Source organism: Callithrix jacchus, chromosome 6, assembly GCF_049354715.1.
Source record: "Callithrix jacchus isolate 240 chromosome 6, calJac240_pri, whole genome shotgun sequence".
Classification (NCBI taxonomy): domain Eukaryota; kingdom Metazoa; phylum Chordata; class Mammalia; order Primates; family Cebidae; genus Callithrix; species Callithrix jacchus.
Window position 1 is genome coordinate 81,244,699 of NC_133507.1, and position 18,291 is coordinate 81,262,989.

Below are 18,291 nucleotides of genomic sequence, written 5' to 3' on the forward strand. Positions count from 1 at the left end.
GAAGACTCAGCAATCAAATGGAGATTAAAAAAAAAAAATAGGAGTTGCAACTTTCATCTCTGACAAAATAGACTTTAATAGTAACAAAGACTAAAAGAAACAAAGAAGGACATTACATAATGGTAAAAGGATCAATGCAACAACAGGAGTCAATGATCATAAATATATATGCACACAATATAGGAGCACCCAGATACATAAGACAAGTTTTCAATGACTTATAAATAGACTTGGACTCCCGAACAATATTAACAATAACACCACATTGTTAATATTCGATGGATCAATGGGATAGAAAATTAACAGGGACATTTATGATTTGAATTCAGACCTGGAACAAGTAAACTCATTGAATATTTATAGAACTCTTCACCCCAGGCCCACAGAATATACATTTTTTCAGTATTACATTACACCTATTTTGAAAGTGACCACATAAATGGAAGCAAATCACTCTTCAGCATTTGCATAGCATTTCACAGATTTAAATGAACAATTGGTTGGCTGTTTGTTTGTTATTTTCTTTCCTTATTCCTTCCTGTCTCCACTGTTAAGCACAATTATTGGCATAAAAGAGGTTTTTAATACCTCTTTTTAGATGGCATTACAGCCTGGGCAATACAGCAAGAGTCTTGTTCTCTCTCCCCCTTTCTCTTTCTCTTTCTTTTTTTTTATTGCATTTTAGGTTTTGGGGTACATGTGCAGCACATGCAAGATAGTTGCAGAGGTACACACATGGCAGTGTGTTTTGCTGCCTTCCGCCCCTTCACCCACATTTGGCATTTCTCCCCAGGCTATCCCTCCACAGCTCCCCCCACCGCTGTCCCTCCCCTATTCCCCCCAATAGACCCCAGTGTGTAGTACTCCCTTCCCTGTGTCCATGTGTTCTAATTGTTCATCACCCACCTATGAGTGAGAATATGTGGTGCTTGATTTTCTGTTTTGTGTCAGTTTGCTGAGAATGATGTTCTCCAGATTCATCCATGTCCCTACAAAGGACATGAACTCCTAATTTTTGACTGCTGCATAATATTCCATGATGTATATGTGCCACATTTTCCCAGTCCAGACTATCATTGATGGGCATTTGGGTTGGTTCCAGGTCTTTGCTATTGTAAACAGTGCTGCAATGAACATTCGTGTGCATGTGTCCTTATAGCAGAATGATTTATAGTCCTCTGGATATACACCCAGTAATGGGATTGCTGGGTCAAATGGAATTTCTATTTCTAGGTCCTTGAGGAATCTCCACACTGTCTTCCACAATGGTTGAACTAATTTACACTCCCACCAGCAGGGTAAAAGTGTTTCTATTTCTCCACATCCTCTCCAGCATCTGTTATCTCCAGATTTTTTAATGATCGCCATTCTAACTGGCATGAGATGGTATCTCAGTGTGGTTTTGATTTGCATCTCTCTAATGACCAGTGATGATGAGTATTTTTTCATATGTTTGTTGGCCTCATGTATGTCTTCTTTTGTAAAGTGTCTGTTTATATCCTTTGCCCATTTTTGAATGGGCTTGTTAGTTTTTTTCTTGTAAATCTGTTTGAGTTCTTTGTAAATCTGGATATCAGCCCTTTGTCAGATGGGTAAACTGCAAAAATTTTTTTCCATTCTGTTGGTTGCCGATTCATGCTAGTGACTGTTTCTTTTGCCGTGCAGAAGCTGTGGAGTTTCATTAGGTCCCATTTGTCTATTTTGGCTTTTGTTGCCAATGCTTTTGGTGATTTGGTCATGAAGTCCTTGCCTACTACTATGTCCTGAATGGTTTTGCCTAGATTTTCTTCTAGGGTTTTCATGGTACCAGGTCTTATGTTTAAGTCTGTAATCCATCTGGAGTTAATTTTAGTGTAAGGTGTCAGGAAGGGGTCCAGTTTCTGCTTTCTGCACATGGCTAGCCAGTTTTCCCAACACCATTTATTAAACAGGGAATCCTTTCCCCGTTGCTTGTTTTTGTCAGGTTTATCAAAGATTGTATGGTTGTATATATGCTGTGTTGCCTTTAATGCCTCTGTTTTATTCCATTGGTCTATATCTCTGTTTTGGTACTAGTACAATGCTGTTTTGATTACTGTAGCTTTGTAGTATAGTTTGAAGTCTGGTAGTGTGATGCCTCCTGCTGTGTTCTTTCGCTTAGGATTGACTTGGCTATGTGGGCTCCCTTTGGTTCCATATGAAGTTCAAGGTGGTTTTTTCCAGTTCTTTGAAGAAAGTCAATGGTAGCTTGATGGGGATAACATTGATTCTGTAAATTACTTTGGGCAGTATAGCCATTTTCACAATATTGATAATTCCTAACCATGAACATGGAATGTTTCTCCATCTGTTTGTTTCCTCTCTTATTTCATTGAGTAGTGGTTTGTAGTTTCCCTTGAAGAGGTCCCTTACATTCCTTGTAAGTTGTATTCCTGGGTATTTTATTCTTTTTGTAGCAATTGTGAATGGCAGTTCATTCTTGATTTGGCACTCTTTAAGTCTGTTATTGGTGTATAGGAATGCTTGTGATTTTTGCACATTGATTTTATATCCTGAAACTTTGCTGAAGTTGTTTATCAGTTTCAGGAGTTTTTGGGCTGAGGTGATGAGGTCTTCTAGATATACTATCATGTCATCTGCAAATAGAGACAATTTGGCTTCCTCCTTTCCTATTTGAATACCCTTTATTTCTTTTTTTTGCCTGATTGCTCTGGCTAGAACTTCCAATACTATATTGAATAGAAGTGGTGGGAGAAGGCATCCTTGTCTAGTGCCAGATTTCAAAGGGAATGCTTCCAGTTTTTGCCCATTCAGTATGATATTGGCTGTTGGTTTGTTGTAAACAGCTTTTATTATTTTGAGGTACATTCCATCAATACTGAATTTATCGAGGGTTTTTAGCATAAAGGGCTGTTGAATTTTGTCAACGGCTTTCTCTGCATCAATTGAGATAATCATGTGGTTTTTGTTTTTGATTCTGTTTATGTGGTGAATTACGTTTATAGACTTGCATATGTTGAACCAGCCTTGCATCCCCGGGATGAATCCTACTTGATCATGATGGATAAGCCTTTTGATGTGCTGCTGCAATAGGCTTGCCAATATTTTATTGAAGATTTTTGCATCTATGTTCATCATAGATATTGGCCTGAAGTTTTCTTTTCTTGTTGAGTCTCTGGCAGATTTTTTTGTGTGTGATAAGCTCGTTATTGCTGCCTCAACTTCAGACCTTGTTATTGGTCTATTCATAGTTTCGGCTTCCTCCTGGTTTAGGCTTGGGAGGACACAGATGTCCAGGAATTTATCCACTTTTTCCAGGTTTACTACTTTTGTGCATGGAGTCGTTTGTAATATTCTCTGATGATGGTTTGAATTTCTGTGGGGTCTGTGGTGATTTCCCCTTTATCATTTTTTTTATTGCATCTATTTTGTTGTTCTCTCTTTTCTTTTTTATCAGTCTGGCTAGTGGTCTATTTTGTTGATCTTTTCAAAAAACCAGCTCTTGGATTTATTGATTTTTTGAAGGGTTTTTCATGTCTCTATCTCCTTCAGTTCTGCTCTGATCTTTGTTATTGCTTGTCTTCTGCTAGGTTTTGAGTTTTTTTAATCTTGCTCCTCTAGCTCTTTCAATTTTGATGATAGGGTGTCAATTTTGGATCTCTCCACTCTTCTCATATGGGCACTTATTGCTATATATTTTCCTCTAGATACTGCTTTAAATGTGTCCTAGAGAGATTCTGGTATGTTGTGTCTTCGTTCTTGTTGGTTTCAAAGAATTTCTTTATATCTACCTTCATTTCATTGTTTATCCAATCAACATTCAAGAGCCACTTGTTAAGTTTCCATGACTCTGTGTGGTTCTGAGTTCGTTTTTGAATTCTGAGTTCTAACTTGATTGCACTATGGTCTGAGAGGCTGTTTGTTATGATTTCAGTTGTTTTGCATTTACTGAGGAGTGACTTACTTCCAATTATGTGGTCAATTTTAGAGTAGGTGTGATGTGGTGCTGAGAAGAATGTATATTCTGTGGATTTGGGGTGGAGAGTTCTGTAAATGTCTATCAGGTTTGCTTGTTCCAGGTCTGAGGCCAAGTCCCAGATATCCTTGTTGATTTTCTGTCTGGTTGATCTGTCTAATATTGACAGTGGAGTGTTAATGTCTCCCGCTATTATTGTGTAAGAGTCTAAGTCTCTTTGTAAGTCGTTAAGAACTTGTCTTATATATCTGGGTGCTCCTGTATTGGGTCCATATATATTTAGGATTGTTAGCTCTACTTGTTGTATTGATCCTTTTACCATTATGTAATGTCCTTTTTGTCTCTTTTGATCTTTGTTGCTTTAAAGTCTATTTTATCGGAGACAAGAATTGCAAACCCTGCTTTTTTTTTTTTTTTTTTTTACTCTCCATTTGCTTGGTAAATCTTCCTCCATCCCTTTATTTTGAGCCTTTGTGTATCCTTGCATGTGAGATGGGTTTCCTGGATACAGCACACCAATGGGTTTAGGCTTTTTATCCAATTTGCCAGTCTGTGACTTTTGATTGGTGCATTTAGTCCATTTACATTTAGGGTTAATATTGTTATGTGTGAATTTCATACTGCCATTTTGATGCTAGCTGGCTGTTTTGCTGGTTTATTGCTGCAGATTCTTCATTTTGTTGATACTCTTTAGCATTTGGTATGTTTTTGGAATGGCTGGTACTGGTTGTTCCTTTCTATGTGTAGTGCCTCTTTCAGGAGCTCTTGTAAAGCAGGCCTGGTGGTGACAAAATCTCTGAGTACTTGCTTGTTCACAAAGGATTTCATTTTTCCTTCACTTATGAATCTCTGTTTGGCTGGATATGAAATTCTGGGTTAAAAGTTCTTTTCTTTAAGGATGTTGAATATTGGCCCCCACTCTCTTCTGGGTTGTAGAGTTTCTGCCTAGAGATCTGCTGTGAGTCTGATGGGCTTCCCTTTGTGGGTGACCTGACCTTTCTCTCTGGCTGCCTGTAACATTTTCTCCTTCATTTCAACCCTGGTGAATCTGATGATTATGTGCCTTGGGGTTGCTCTTCTTGCAGAGTATCTTTGTGGTGTTCTCTGTAGTTCCTGGACTTGGATATTGGCCTGCCTTAATAGGTTCGGGAAATTTTCCTGGATAATATCCTGAAGAGTATTTTCCAGCTTGGATTCATTCTCTTCACCCCATTCAGGTACACCTATCAAACGTAGATTAGGTCTCTTCACATAGTCCCACATTTCTTGGAGACTTTGTTCATTCCTTTTTGCACTTTTTTCTCTAATCTTGGCTTCTCGTTTTATTTCATTGAGTTGATCTTCGACTTCTGATATCCTTTCTTCTGCTTGGTCAATTCAGCTGTTGAAACTTGTGCATGCTTCACAAAGTTCTGGTGTTGTGTTTTTCAGCTCCTTCAATTCATTCATATTCTTCTCTAAGTTGTCCATTCTTATTATCATTTCCTCAAATCTTTTTCCAGGTTCTTAGTTTCTTTGCATTGATTTAGAACATGTTCTTTTAGCTCACGGAAGTTTCTCATTACCCACCTTCTGAAGTCTGATTCCCTCATTTCATCACACTCATTCTCCATCCAGCTTTGATCCTTTGCTGATGAGGAGTTTTGGTCCTTTGTAGGAGGCAGGGTGTCCTGGTTTCAGGTGTTTTCCTCCTTTTTGAGCTGGTTTCTTCCCATCTTTGTGGATTTATCCACCTGTTGTCTGAGTAGTTGCTGATTTTTCAATTGGGTCTCTGAGTGGAGGCCCAGATTGTTGATGATGAAGTATTTCTGTTTCTTAGTTTTCCTTCTAACAGTCTAGCCCCTCTGCTGTAAGACTGCTGAGGTCCACTCCAGGCCCTGCTTGCCTGGGGAACTCCTGTAGCAGCTGCGGAACAGTGAGGGATGCTACCAGTTTCTTCTTCTCCTATCTTTGTCCCAGAATGATGCCTGCCAAATGTCAGTCTGATCAGTCCTTTTTGAGGTGACTCTTTGGATACACAGGGGTCAGGGAGCTGCTTGAGGAGACAGTCTGTACTTTATAGGAGCTCAAGTGCTGAGCTGTGAGCTCCGTTATTCATTCAGGGCTGCTAGGCAAGTACGTTTAAATCTGCTGCAGCAGAACTCATAAAATCCCTTTTTTCCCTCAGATGCTCTGTCTCAGGGAGTTAGGGCTTTACTTATGAGTATCCATTGCACTGTCCTGCCCAGCTAGGAGGCAGTTTAGTTGCTATTTGCCTGCCGAGGCTTTGCCCTGCTGCCATGGAGTCTGCCCTGTTGCTGTGGGCTCCACCCTGTTGGCAGAGTCTCTCTGTTATGGCGGGTTGCCTCTGCAACGGCAGGCTGCGTCAACAATGGGAGAGTACCTCAGTAGGGGCGGAATGTCTCAGTAATGGCGGACGCCCCTCCCCCACCGAGTTGCACCATCCTGGGTTCAGCTGTGCCCGCAGTGAAACTCTCAACCCCGAGTGTTTCGAATCGCCATTTTGTTTGTCCCTGTGGAGGTGGGAACCGTCGAGCTTGATCACCTGGCTCCTTGCCTCAGAGCCCTTTTGTTTTTTTTTTTAAGTTGAATGGTTGACTCTCTCCCAGGTATTTCAGTCACCTACTGAAAGGACACTGGGATCTGTGATTTCCCGTGCAGTGACCCACTGCACCGGCTCACAGTTTGCTTTCTGGGAATCTTCTGGCCTGGCTCACTGTCCAAGTCCCGTTTAATCAGATGAATATGCTAATCTGCCCTCCCAAATCTCAAATTGCTGGTTTAACAGGGCACCCAGACCAGTGTGTTTCGTGCGGAGTGCTGCTGTGCTGCGCGCCAGCCAAAACAGCCTCACCAGCCAAAACAGCTGCGCTGGCGTCCCGTGTCACTCCTACACCTGGAAATTTCCCCATTCTGTGGGCAACAAAGATCTATCTGGAAATGCGGAGTGAACTCACCCTCTTCATCTTCACTGAGAGCTGCAATCCTGAGTTGCTTCTATATCACCATCTTCCCCTGCCCTCCTCTTTCTGTCTTTCTTTCATTAAAAAAAAAGAATATCAGATAGACATGCAGATGGAAGCTTCAATACCCCATCTCAGCAGGATGGTGTATTCTTCTTCCCTGTTCTAGTTTGCACACCTTATCCTCTCGAGTTTTCACCTCTGGCCATATGTTTCCCTCTGTCCAGAAGGTCCTTGCCCCCAGCTGTCACCTGTTGTTTCTTCAGAGGTCTGCCTCCCCTACTACTGAGAAAAACTCTTGTGCACCTTCCCAGATTCCTGAAAGCACTGCCTTTATTTCTCTTTCTTTTGACTGGCACCCTCACTTTCACTGCATCACTACTCTGTTTTGCATTGCCCAGAATACAACACACAACACCATGGAGCTTCCTGAGAAGTCTCTGAGGGGTGGGGGATGCCAACTTCAAGTGAAGTAGCAGTAGCTGCTCATGGGACAAAGTGTTGCTGATGTTAAAAGGGAGAAGGGAGGGAGGCTGGCAGATACATCTACCCCTCTTTCTCTCTTCTATGGGCTGCTTCAACATTTAGCCCCACCTTACGACCCTCCTGCATTAGTTGCAGAAGAGTCAGATGTGGTTCTTCAGGCTTGCTGGAAGTCATCAGTCAGTGCAATAAAGCATCACAGTGTGCTCACTGTATCTTTCCCTGTCTCACTTCTCTTTTCCCTCACTCTCACTCCCTGGACTTGTATCTTCCAAATACATTGTTAGCATCTTAATCTTTTTCTCAGACTCTGCTCTCTTGAGTGTCCAGGCAGATATCCTCTGATATCCCAGGTCCCCTTAAGAGTGCAACTGTATGTATAGTCCCAGCACACAATACAGTAGTTTGAGAAGAGTTTCTCTCTAAATATCCTATTAATGGATGAAGTTATTGGAAACTTGGCCTGGTTTAAAAGAAGGAAGCTTATAATCCCTCTGCTTTATTCTGCTCTAATCAGAACCCACCATCAGTGGTGGGTATAATTCTGAGGAGCCTAATTTTAAACTGCGTTTCTCAACATTTTCAAATGATGAACCACTTAAAGCATCTGATGGAAGCTATGAACCCCTCTTCCCAGAAAAATGCACATATGCATCTGTTCACTCTCAGATTAGGGGGTTCTGAAGCCCCATCCATAGATTTCATATTAAGGAAAACAATCAATGGACAGTGACAAGAAGAGCAGTTAACACCAGGTTTCATAGGGAACAGTAGAAAGAACAACCAAATCTTAAATGAAAATTGGGGATGGAAGATATGAAACTTGGTGTATTATTTGAAGGCATGTCAAGTGAAAAAGGCACTAAATGTCTATTTCTACAGTATCTCCTCTTCTGGGAGTGACTTCTCTAATTTCTCCAATAAGGTTTTGTTGTCCCTCCTCTGTGTTCCTATAGCCTCATGAGTATGCTGTGATTCTTACTTATAAAATACTACTAGTCTTGGCCAGGCACAGTGGCTCTCACTTTTAATTCCAGCATTTTGTAAGGCTGAGGTGGGCGGATCACTTGAGCCCAGAAGTTCAAAACCAGTAGGGCCAACATGGTGAAACCTTGTCTCTACTAAAAATACAAACATTAGCCAGATGTGGTAGCAGGTGCCTGTAATCCCAACTACTTGGGAGGCTAAGGCAGGATAATTGCTTGAACCTGGGAGGTAGAAATTGCAGTGAGTTGAGATCATGCCACCGCACTCTAGGCTTGGAGACAGGAGAAGACTCTGTCTCAAAAAAAAAAAAAAAAAAATCAAAAACAAAAACAAAAAATGAGAAAAACTAGTCTTTCATTTAAAGGGCCTAGATAGAGGCTCCACTTTGGACAGAAATGCCAAAAAAAGGCAGTGCCCAAAAGACCCCATCCCAATTATTGATTTCTTTCTTCTTCATAAAAATTATTCTGAACTCATGGGTCATACAGAAACCGGCAGAAGGCTGACGTCAGCCCACAGGCCATAGTTGCCATTCTCTGCATTAAGCTGAAGCCACTGATGAACCAATCTATCTCCCACACCGTACTACAACCTCCTCTGAGGCAGAAGTCATCATCTATTTTGCCCTGGGGGCTCAGTTCTAACATAGTGATGAGTACACAGTAGGAGCTTAATATATGTATGTTAAATGAAAGAATCTGCCACAAAGACCTCCCTTATCAGGCAGTTTGAACTGATCTCATCTCATCTCTCAGGATCTGCTGACCACACTTACTCAATTACGCTGAGTTCTGTGGCTCTTCACTGGCTAGAGAGACCTAAAATGAGAGACTTAGAAAAACCAGAGAATCCTTTCTTTGCCAATTTTCAGGTTGTTTTTTCAGTTTCTGATGTGAGAAGCATAAAATAACCATGCATTATGTATTTCCATAGCTAGCCTTTTAAAAGTAATATTAAAAGTGGGGATGATGCCAAGAAATCTGTTAAATATTCTTGTGCAGCTGTTCACATCTTAGCATTTAATTAGTTATAATTGCAATTTAAAAACAATTAAACTCTGTGGGGGTTATTTACTGCATCTCATGATGATTCTGTCTTTATGCTTCTCAGAAGAGACAATTGGAAGGAGAGATCTGGGTCTAGAACTTCTGAGATTGGTAAGACAAGTTATTGTCACCCACAGCTAATTTCCCTTGTCATTCTTTTAGGGTGATGGTGGTGTGATTTTTTTTTCTTTTTGCATCACATGTTGCAATTATGGAGCACAAATTTCTAAACTTTTCAAATAGTCAAAACATGGTATAGACTTTTAGTTTTCAGCATAAGAAGACCAAGAAGAACTACCATTGCTCACCGAAGGTCCCTGCCCAGATTAAAAACGCACTCATTGTCCTAAAAAAGTTTACCTACAATGAGCCAAGAAGTTGAGATAGAAAAGCAAAGGGACAATTAGAGTGTGTTAATGGTCTCATCTTATAGAAACAGAAAGCTACCAATTAAGTTAAACTTGGCTGGGAAATAAATGGATTCATGCATATTTTTTAAAGTGTAGTCCATAAATATAATATCCTCGAAGGGATCGTTGGATAATGAAAAAAGGAAAAGAACTAAGGAAATCTGAATAAATATAAATGTTAGCTAATAATAATAGATCATTATTGGCTCATTAATGGTGAAATATGTATCATACTGATGTAAGATGTGAATAATGCCCAAACTGAGCATGAGGCATATGTGAATTCTTCATACTATCTTTTCAACTTTTCCACACATCCATAACTACTCTAAAGTAAAAAGTTTATTAAGTTTTAAAAATAAGAGTACTCCCTAAAGAATATAATTAAGATATGTAGCTTGTAATCAAATGAAGAAGGAAAAAGTAGATTAAAAAATATATTTAGTTCAAGGGACAGAAAGCTGGGTACAGTAGCATGCACTTGTAGTCCCAGCTACTTGGGGGCTAAGTTGGGAGGACTGTTTGAGCCCAGGGGTTCAAGGCTGGCCTGGGCAAAATAGAGAGATCCTGTGTCTAAAAGTAACACATACTTTAAAAAAAAAAAGAAATAAGAAAGAGTTGTCTATTGGGGGAGATGTCGATAAACATTATATACAACAAACACAAAAGAAACCGGCAAAAACAAGGTTTGCATTTTAAGGATACAGACTCCTGTCCTGTTACCCTAATTCAATACTCGGCTGGCAACCTCCAATTCCCTTCTTATTCATAACTTCTTTCACTCCTATCCCAGGCCCCTTATCAGTGATCAGCAATTCAATCAACCAATTAACAAATATTAACTGAGCACTGGCGTAAGACCCTCAGTAAATGCTACAGGATCCCATTCCTGGAAAAAGCAAGGAGGCTGCCCATGGGCCTTCTTCAGATGCGCCTCCCAGGCCCAGTGCAGAGCCAGCTGCATCCCACTGGTGTTCAACACACATCTGTCCAGATTGTCTACCCCGATGGGTCTGCACCCTGGCTACATAATGAAATCACCCAGGGAGCTTTTAATAAATGCCAGTGTCCAGAGCCATACCAACCAAGATTCCAACTTAACTGGTCTTAAGTTGACCAGAACACCAGTATTTTTTAAAAGCTGAGCAGAAGTTTCCAATACACAGCAGGGTTGCATATACAGGAATCTATAAGGTAAATGATAGCAGACCAAGTCTCAACGTTATCAGTTAATTATTGTAACAATACAGGTGTGAGAGTTCCAAATTAGTATTATTTTCTCTCCAGCAGCTACTAACTCACTGTGCAGACAAGACTGGAGTTATACAGCTGCAAGCCAGGGAACACCAAAGACTTCCAGCAAGCCACCAGAAGCTGGAAAGAGGAGAAGAAAGATTTCTCTACAGATCTTAGAGGAAGCATGGCCTTGCTGACACCCTGATTTCGGACTTCTAACCTCCAGGACAATGAGACAATACATTTCTGTTGTTGTGAGTCACCCAGCTTGTTTTCCTTTGTTATAGTTGCCCTAGGAAATTAATACTGCTTCCAATTAGCTACAGGGGGTAAAAGAAGAGTAAGAGAAAACTTAGAAAAGAAGAATAAGAGAAAACTTGATAATCCAACAGAAGGTTGGAATTTTTTTAATAGTCAAAAGAAAAAAGTAAGAAAGATTTCATATAACAAATGCTAAATAACATGGCAGAAATAAATTCAACATATTAGTAATCCAGAAACAATGGACACATTACATTCACTTGGAATGCAATATGTTGAATGGCTTTACAAATCTGATTGATTGCTATGTAATTCCTAATGACATTTCCAGAAAAACAGAAAAAAATAATAGAAAATATATAAAATACAGAAAATGAAAAAGACACACCAAACATTTTTTTTTAAAAAAAAAGCTGGCATGGTAATACTGGTATCAGAGACAAAAGGGAACAATTCATAGCGGCAATGCACCAAGGAGATGTCCCTAAACAACACAGCCTGCAAAAATTTAGAGGAAACACTGACAACTATAAGGAGAAACGGAAAATCCCACAGTGGAAAGTTGGTGGGACTACAGATGATATGAACAACATGACCAGCAAGATGAATCTAAAAATATGCTTAAAACCTTCCTCCCTATGGACAGAATTCACATTCTTTTTTTTTTAAGTACATGCAGTATTCATAAAATTAACCATGTACTAGGTTTTCAGGAAGTCCCAATAAATTTCAAAGAATCAGGGTTGCTACAAACAACACTCCTTGACCAAAATGCAATCTTTTTTATCTCTGAATTTAACTTAACTTGGAAAGCAGTGTGAGTTAAACTATAATGAAATTGGATTTTTCAGTGATATTGCAAATACAAAAGACAGTAACACCCTGTGTTGGTGAGGATGTGAGAAACGGACGCTTGGCCATGGCAGAATGTGTATGAATGGAATTTGGAAGTAGCTATCTATATGCATTTCCCCTCTGCTTCCAATCCACTTCCAGGAATTTTTCTTATAGATACACTTAACAAATGTATAAGGATTTTCATCACAATATTGATTGTTACAACAAAAGATACAAAAACCTTAATGTCCATCAAAGTGGGAATAACTACAATCTTCTCTTATAGTTAAATATTAACAAGGATTAGGCAGCTCCATGCTTACTAATATGGAAGTGCTCCAAGACCTGCAAGATGCAAAGCAACATATATAGTCACAATCTTAATATTTATAGAAAAAAAGGAGCATTTATATTCTAAGATCATAACCAAGAACCTGGTAACAATTCACTATGAATTGTCCCCTTTGTCTCTGATATCAGGATTACTATGTCAGCTTTTTTAAAAATTGTTTGGTGTGTCTTTTTCATTTTCTGTATCTTTTATATATTTTCTTTCATTTTGTTCTGTTATTCTGGAGATGTCATTAGGAATTACATAGCAATAATCAGATTTGTAAAGCCATTCAACATTTTGCATTCCAAGTGAATGTAATGTGTCCATCGTTTCTGAATTACTAATATGTTGAATTTGTTTCTGCCATGTTATTTTGCATTTGTTATATGAAATCTTTCTTACTTTTCTCTTTTTACTATTAAAAAAATAATGTGCTTCTAGAAAGAAGTACAGGGAAACAGAAGAGACCTACTTTCACTAAAAACCTTTTTGTAATACTTGCATTTTTACCATGTTTATGAATTACTATTTAAATAATAAATAGGCAGAAGCCTCTAGTCATTTTATTTATTCATTTAAAATGCAACATCTAAATAAAATGAAGTCTCTTGTGATAAGCCTAATAAACTTACTGCAGATATTCCAAATTTCTTTGCATAGTCCTTTTAAATTTCCTTATTGATGGAACTGTCAGGGCTAACTTGCCTGTGCACTGAAACCAGCAAACACATTCAACAAGGCTTTCAAGGAGGTCATCACCTGATTGGCACATGCAATGGTACTCAGAAAAAAACTGCAGGGCAACAACACTGCAGACAAATGTAAGACTGCTTCCTTTACTAGCAAACCAATGTGATAAACTCTGGCTATCTCCCTGATTTCTCTCCCGTCTGTACGCCATGTGGATGCATCAAGTACATCGGGGCCCTGCCTCAGGACCTTTGCACACATGGTTCCCACTTCCTCAAATGCTCTGCCCCAGAGAGTCACATGGCTTACTTCCTGAATTCACTCAGCTCTCTGCTCAAATGTCACTTAGTCAGAAAGTCCTGCCCAGACCAGCTTATCTAAAAAAATTCTACCCTGTCAATATCTTACCTGGTTTTAGTGTTTTCTTCATTACTCACCACCACCTGATGATTTTTGTTGGCTTTTCACATTAGAAGGTAAGCTCCATGAGGACAGGGACTTTGTTACTGTTATCTACCAGTACCTAGCAACACACAGTAGGCACCAAATAAATATGTGTCTCTATCATAAAATTTGCAGATGGGAAATCTAAACATTGTTTTTTCTTTATGTTTTGGCCAAACCCCTTCTAAAGTGTTTGTTTATTTTTGCAAACTGCAGCTTCCTCTCATCTTTTATACTAACTAATGATCAAAGATAGAACAAATGGAGAAAACTTTTCTCTGGAGAAAGAAAACTCAAGGATGGAGAGAAAGAACTTGTGCCATGATGCTGGATTTTGTGAAAATTCACCAGGCCTTTACTTTCTTGGTCACCCAATCATAAAAGTGAGAAAAAAAACCTTCTTTCCACCAGTGTGGGAAATATAACACCAATGCTACAGAAGTACTAACATTCTAAACACAAGGATGAGCTTAAAGAAATTATTTGAATCTAAGAGTGTGGGAGGGACATTGGCCTTCATGGTCCAGCAGGTGTGAGTCAGATCTACCTAAGTCACCGAGGTTCAAGGATTCAGCTGCCATGCCCTGAACAGCCACCCCTGATTCCTACAAGTTCAGCTCTCTATGAGACTTCTCCCATTTACCTTCTCCAGACCTCCCTTAGCACTAACCTATGTGAGAGAATCATGGGACAGAAGGAAGCCTCCTCACCCTGCCACTTCCGAGCAGCCCTACCCTAAAGGCACTCCCCACACTTTGGTTCTTTAAGGGAGCCCCATGTCATGCAAAGCTCTGAGCCAAAAACTCGCCCATCGCCCTGGCATCACCAGCACTGACCGAGAAAAAATGGTGTTAGGTGTGTGCTACAAGCCAAACACTCAGGGTCCCCAGCCCTTTCCCACCACAGCTTGTCACCCAGGAAATATAGAATAACCTGTCCAATCCCTCCCACATGCACATGGTCCTCTGAGAGCAGTTTATATACATTCGTGAATTTATACAGAGCCTGGTGTCAGCCCAATAAACTACTTCTGGAATTCAGTTCCAGTAAAGAAAAAAAATCCACCCCCAATCAACATAAAGAAAGGAAGGAAGCAAGAAATTGTAAAAAGAGTTGAGTCTTCTTTCTTCCCACCCATGGGCTTTTCCAGTCCCTAGGAAGTGCTTCTTACACTCTAACCTAATTCTTTCTTGAACCTATGTAAGACTTATCTGTCTCCCATTTTCATGGGAAATGGAGAGGAGTTCGTAACTATGATCCATATTACGTCATCTTCAAATACTTAAGTCCTCTCTCTGTCTTCTCTAAGATAAACAAGCTCTCTTTTTAAAGTCCATAATAATCATCCAATTTATTTCATGGCCCCCTTGATGTTGAAACACTGAAAATTTGAATGAGAGATTTTTTAAAAGTCATTACATTGCTGTAAGTTCTGCTCCTCTAATACTTACACTTTCCCCATTATGATACCTCTTTGCTTGTTATATTTTAAACCATGCAGAGAATGAGAAAAGATTTGCCGTGCTAGCTGTCACCACTGACCCTGGGTTGCCTCTGAAGTGTATGCTTACAGCATTTATCTAAAATTATTAAGTGCTCCAGTGGCATTATTACAAGATGGGGCAGGAAGAGTGCCAACCTAATGAAGCAGCAGATTATATCTGATGGTCTCCATCTGAAAATCAGCACAGGCCAGGCTGTGTGCTAATCAAGCCCTTCACCCTTGGACAACAGCAGCCTTTGAGTACACCTGAGAGGAAAATGAGCTGCCCACTTTCTAGTGCTAATAAGCTTAGTGGAGAACGGGTTATGTTTCATGGGAAAAGCTGTGCTCTCCCCTTCCAGGGCAAACATCCAAAGTATAGGGACTCCAGAAGGCAATAAACCATTCCTTCCCAAGTTGGAACTTGAACCACTTTTCTGGAAGGCTGACGCTGTGACCTTGAGTTCAGGACTGCCAGCACTTCACGGTGCTACATGTCATAGGGCTTCCATGTATCCTTATTGAATAAATGAATGAATGAGCTGTTAAGATTTACATTTGGTTCTGAACTTCCTAGTAAACAGCAAGAGGAATATAGTTAACATAGTCTTCATGTGCATAAGACAGAAGAGAATATTGTTTTAGAAAACTGCCAAGATTGTTTCGGAGAATGTTGAACACATTCTTCTGTGTGTGTGTGTGCTTTTTTTTTTTAGGAAAGAAGAAAAGAGAAAAAAAGGAGTGAAGGAGAAGAATAAAGAGAAAAAAAAGAGGGAGAGAGAACGGGAATATTGCTTTATTCTAAGAATGGGTATTAATAATGGCCAATCAATATTTTGCGTATTTAAAGTGGAGAATGTATATTTTGTGTATTTAAAATGGAGAACTCTATAAATATTTATTAAGTTTACTTGTTCTGGATCTGAGTTCAAGTCCTGGTTTTCCTCATCAATTCTCTGTCTCGTTGAGTCTAAATCTCTTTATGGGTCTTATGTATCTGCGTGTTAGAATCGTTGGCTCTTATTGTTGCACTGATCCTTTTACTACGATATCTTTGTTACTTTGAAATTTATTTTATCAGATGCGAGAATTGCAACTCCTGCTTTTTATTTATTATTTATTTATTCTTTCTCTCCATTTGGTTGGTAAGTCTTTCTCCATCCCTTTGTTTTGAGTCTTTGTGCATCTTTGGATGTGAAATGGGTCTGGATGCAGCACATCATTAGGTTTTGGCTGTATCTTTTGATTGGGGGATTTAGTCGACTTAAATTTAGGGTTACTGCCATTTGATGTTAACTGGCTATTTTATCCATTCATTTATATAAATTCTTCTTTATGTTGATGCTCTTTACTTTTTGGTATATTTAGAAAGGCTAATACTGGTTGTTCCTTTCTATGTATAATGCTTCTTTCAGAAGCTTTTGCAAAGCAGGCCTGGTGGTAATAAAATCTCTGAGTACTTGCTTGTTCATAAAAGATTTTATTTTTCCTTCAATTGTGAAGCTTAGTTTGGCAGGATATGAAATTCTGGGCTGAAAGTTCTTTTCTTTAAGGATGTTGAATATTGGCCCCCACTCTCTTCTGGCTTGTAGAGTTTCTGCTGAGAGATCTGCTGTAAGTCTAATAGGCTTCCCTTTGTGGGCAACCCGACCTTTCTCTCTGGCTGCCCTTAGTATTTTCTCCTTCATTTCAACCCTGGTGAATCTGACGATTATGTGCCTTGGGGTTGCTCTTCTTGAGGAATATCTTTGTGGTGTTCTCTGTATTACCTGGGGTTGAATATTGTCCTGTTTTGCTAGGTTGGGAAAGTTTTCCTGAATAATATCCTGAAGAGTATTTTCCAGCTTGGATTCATTCTCTTCGTCATATTCGGGTACACCTATCAAACGTAAATTAGGTCTTTTCACATAGGCCCATACTTCTTGGAGACTTTGCTCATTTCTTTTTATCCTTTTTTCTCTATTCTTGTCTTCTCATTTTATTTCATTAAGTTGGTCTTCGACCTCTGATATCCTTTCTTCTGCTTGATTAATTCGGCTATTCAAACTTGTGCATATTTCGCTAAGTTCTCGTGTTGTGTTTTTCAACTCCGTTATTTCATTTATATTCCTCTCTATATTGTCTATTCTTGTTAGCATTTCGTCAAACCTTTTTTCAAAGTTCTTAGTTTCTTTACATTGGGTTAGAACAAGTTCTTTTAGCTCCCAGAAGTTTCTTATCATCCACCTTCTGAAGCCTACTTCTGTTAATGGAACACAGTCCTCTTCCATTAGGGCTTGTTCCATTGCTGATGAGGAACTGTAATCCCCTGTAGAGGAAGAAGGGTTCTGATTTTGGGTATTCTCAGCCTTTTTAGGCTGGTTTCTTCCCTTTGTTATAAATTTATCCATCTGTCATCTTTACAATTACCACCTTTCTAATTAGGTTTCTGAGTGTTCTTAAAGTTCTCTGCTAATGGCCATGTGCGGTGGCTCATACCTGTGTAGTGCCAGCACTTGGGGAGGCCAAGGTAGAAGGATTGCTTGAGGCCAGGAAGTTCAGGAGTTCAAGACTAGCCTGAGCAATATTAGCAAGGCTCCATCTCTACAAAAAACAATCAAAAATGAGCCAAGTGTGGTACACATACCTGTAGCCCTAGCCACTTACTTGGGAGCCTGAGGTGACAGGATCACTTGAGCCCAGGAGGTCGATGATACAGTAAGCTACAACCATACCACTGCACTCTAGCCTGGGTGACAGAGTAAGACTCTGTGTTACTTAAAAAAAGAAAACCTCCTCTGCTGAAAACCCATACAAAAGGCCAGTGCTCTTTTCTTTATTTTCTGGGTGGAAAGATCTGTTGGCCACACATGGATTTTCCCATCCACATCTGCACCTGCTTTTGTGGCAAAGATCAAAGTCAGTAGCTTCTTCTCTACATCCTTAACAGCCAACATGAACATACTATGGAGTCACCTTCATTCAAACTGGTAGGGCCTGGTTGGGCCTAGAACAAGAAATCACATGGAATACTGTTCAGCAATACATAAATTGTTTCTCAGCAAGTGGTCAGATTCCCCTTGCTAATAATGTGCAACTAATTCTAGACTTCCTTTCCCTCCCTAGGCTCATATTTACCAAGGACAGAAGTCTGAATCCATATATTCAAACAAGAGTTCAGAG

At 39.6% G+C, this 18,291-nt stretch overlaps 1 protein-coding gene across 20 annotated transcripts in view; it reads right to left on the bottom strand.

Annotated features, from left to right (window-relative positions):
- LYPD6B (LY6/PLAUR domain containing 6B) overlaps window positions 1-18,291 on the bottom strand; it is a 202,184-nt gene that overhangs the window by 83,937 nt on the left and 99,956 nt on the right. For 2 of the 20 annotated variants that reach the window (XM_035304966.3, XM_035304965.3), the window contains one exon: window positions 13,611-13,725. The exons of the other annotated variants lie outside the window; for them this stretch is intronic. The gene's annotated coding sequence lies outside the window, so the exon portion shown is untranslated. The remainder of the gene's footprint in view (window positions 1-13,610; window positions 13,726-18,291) is intronic. 20 annotated transcript variants of the gene reach the window in all.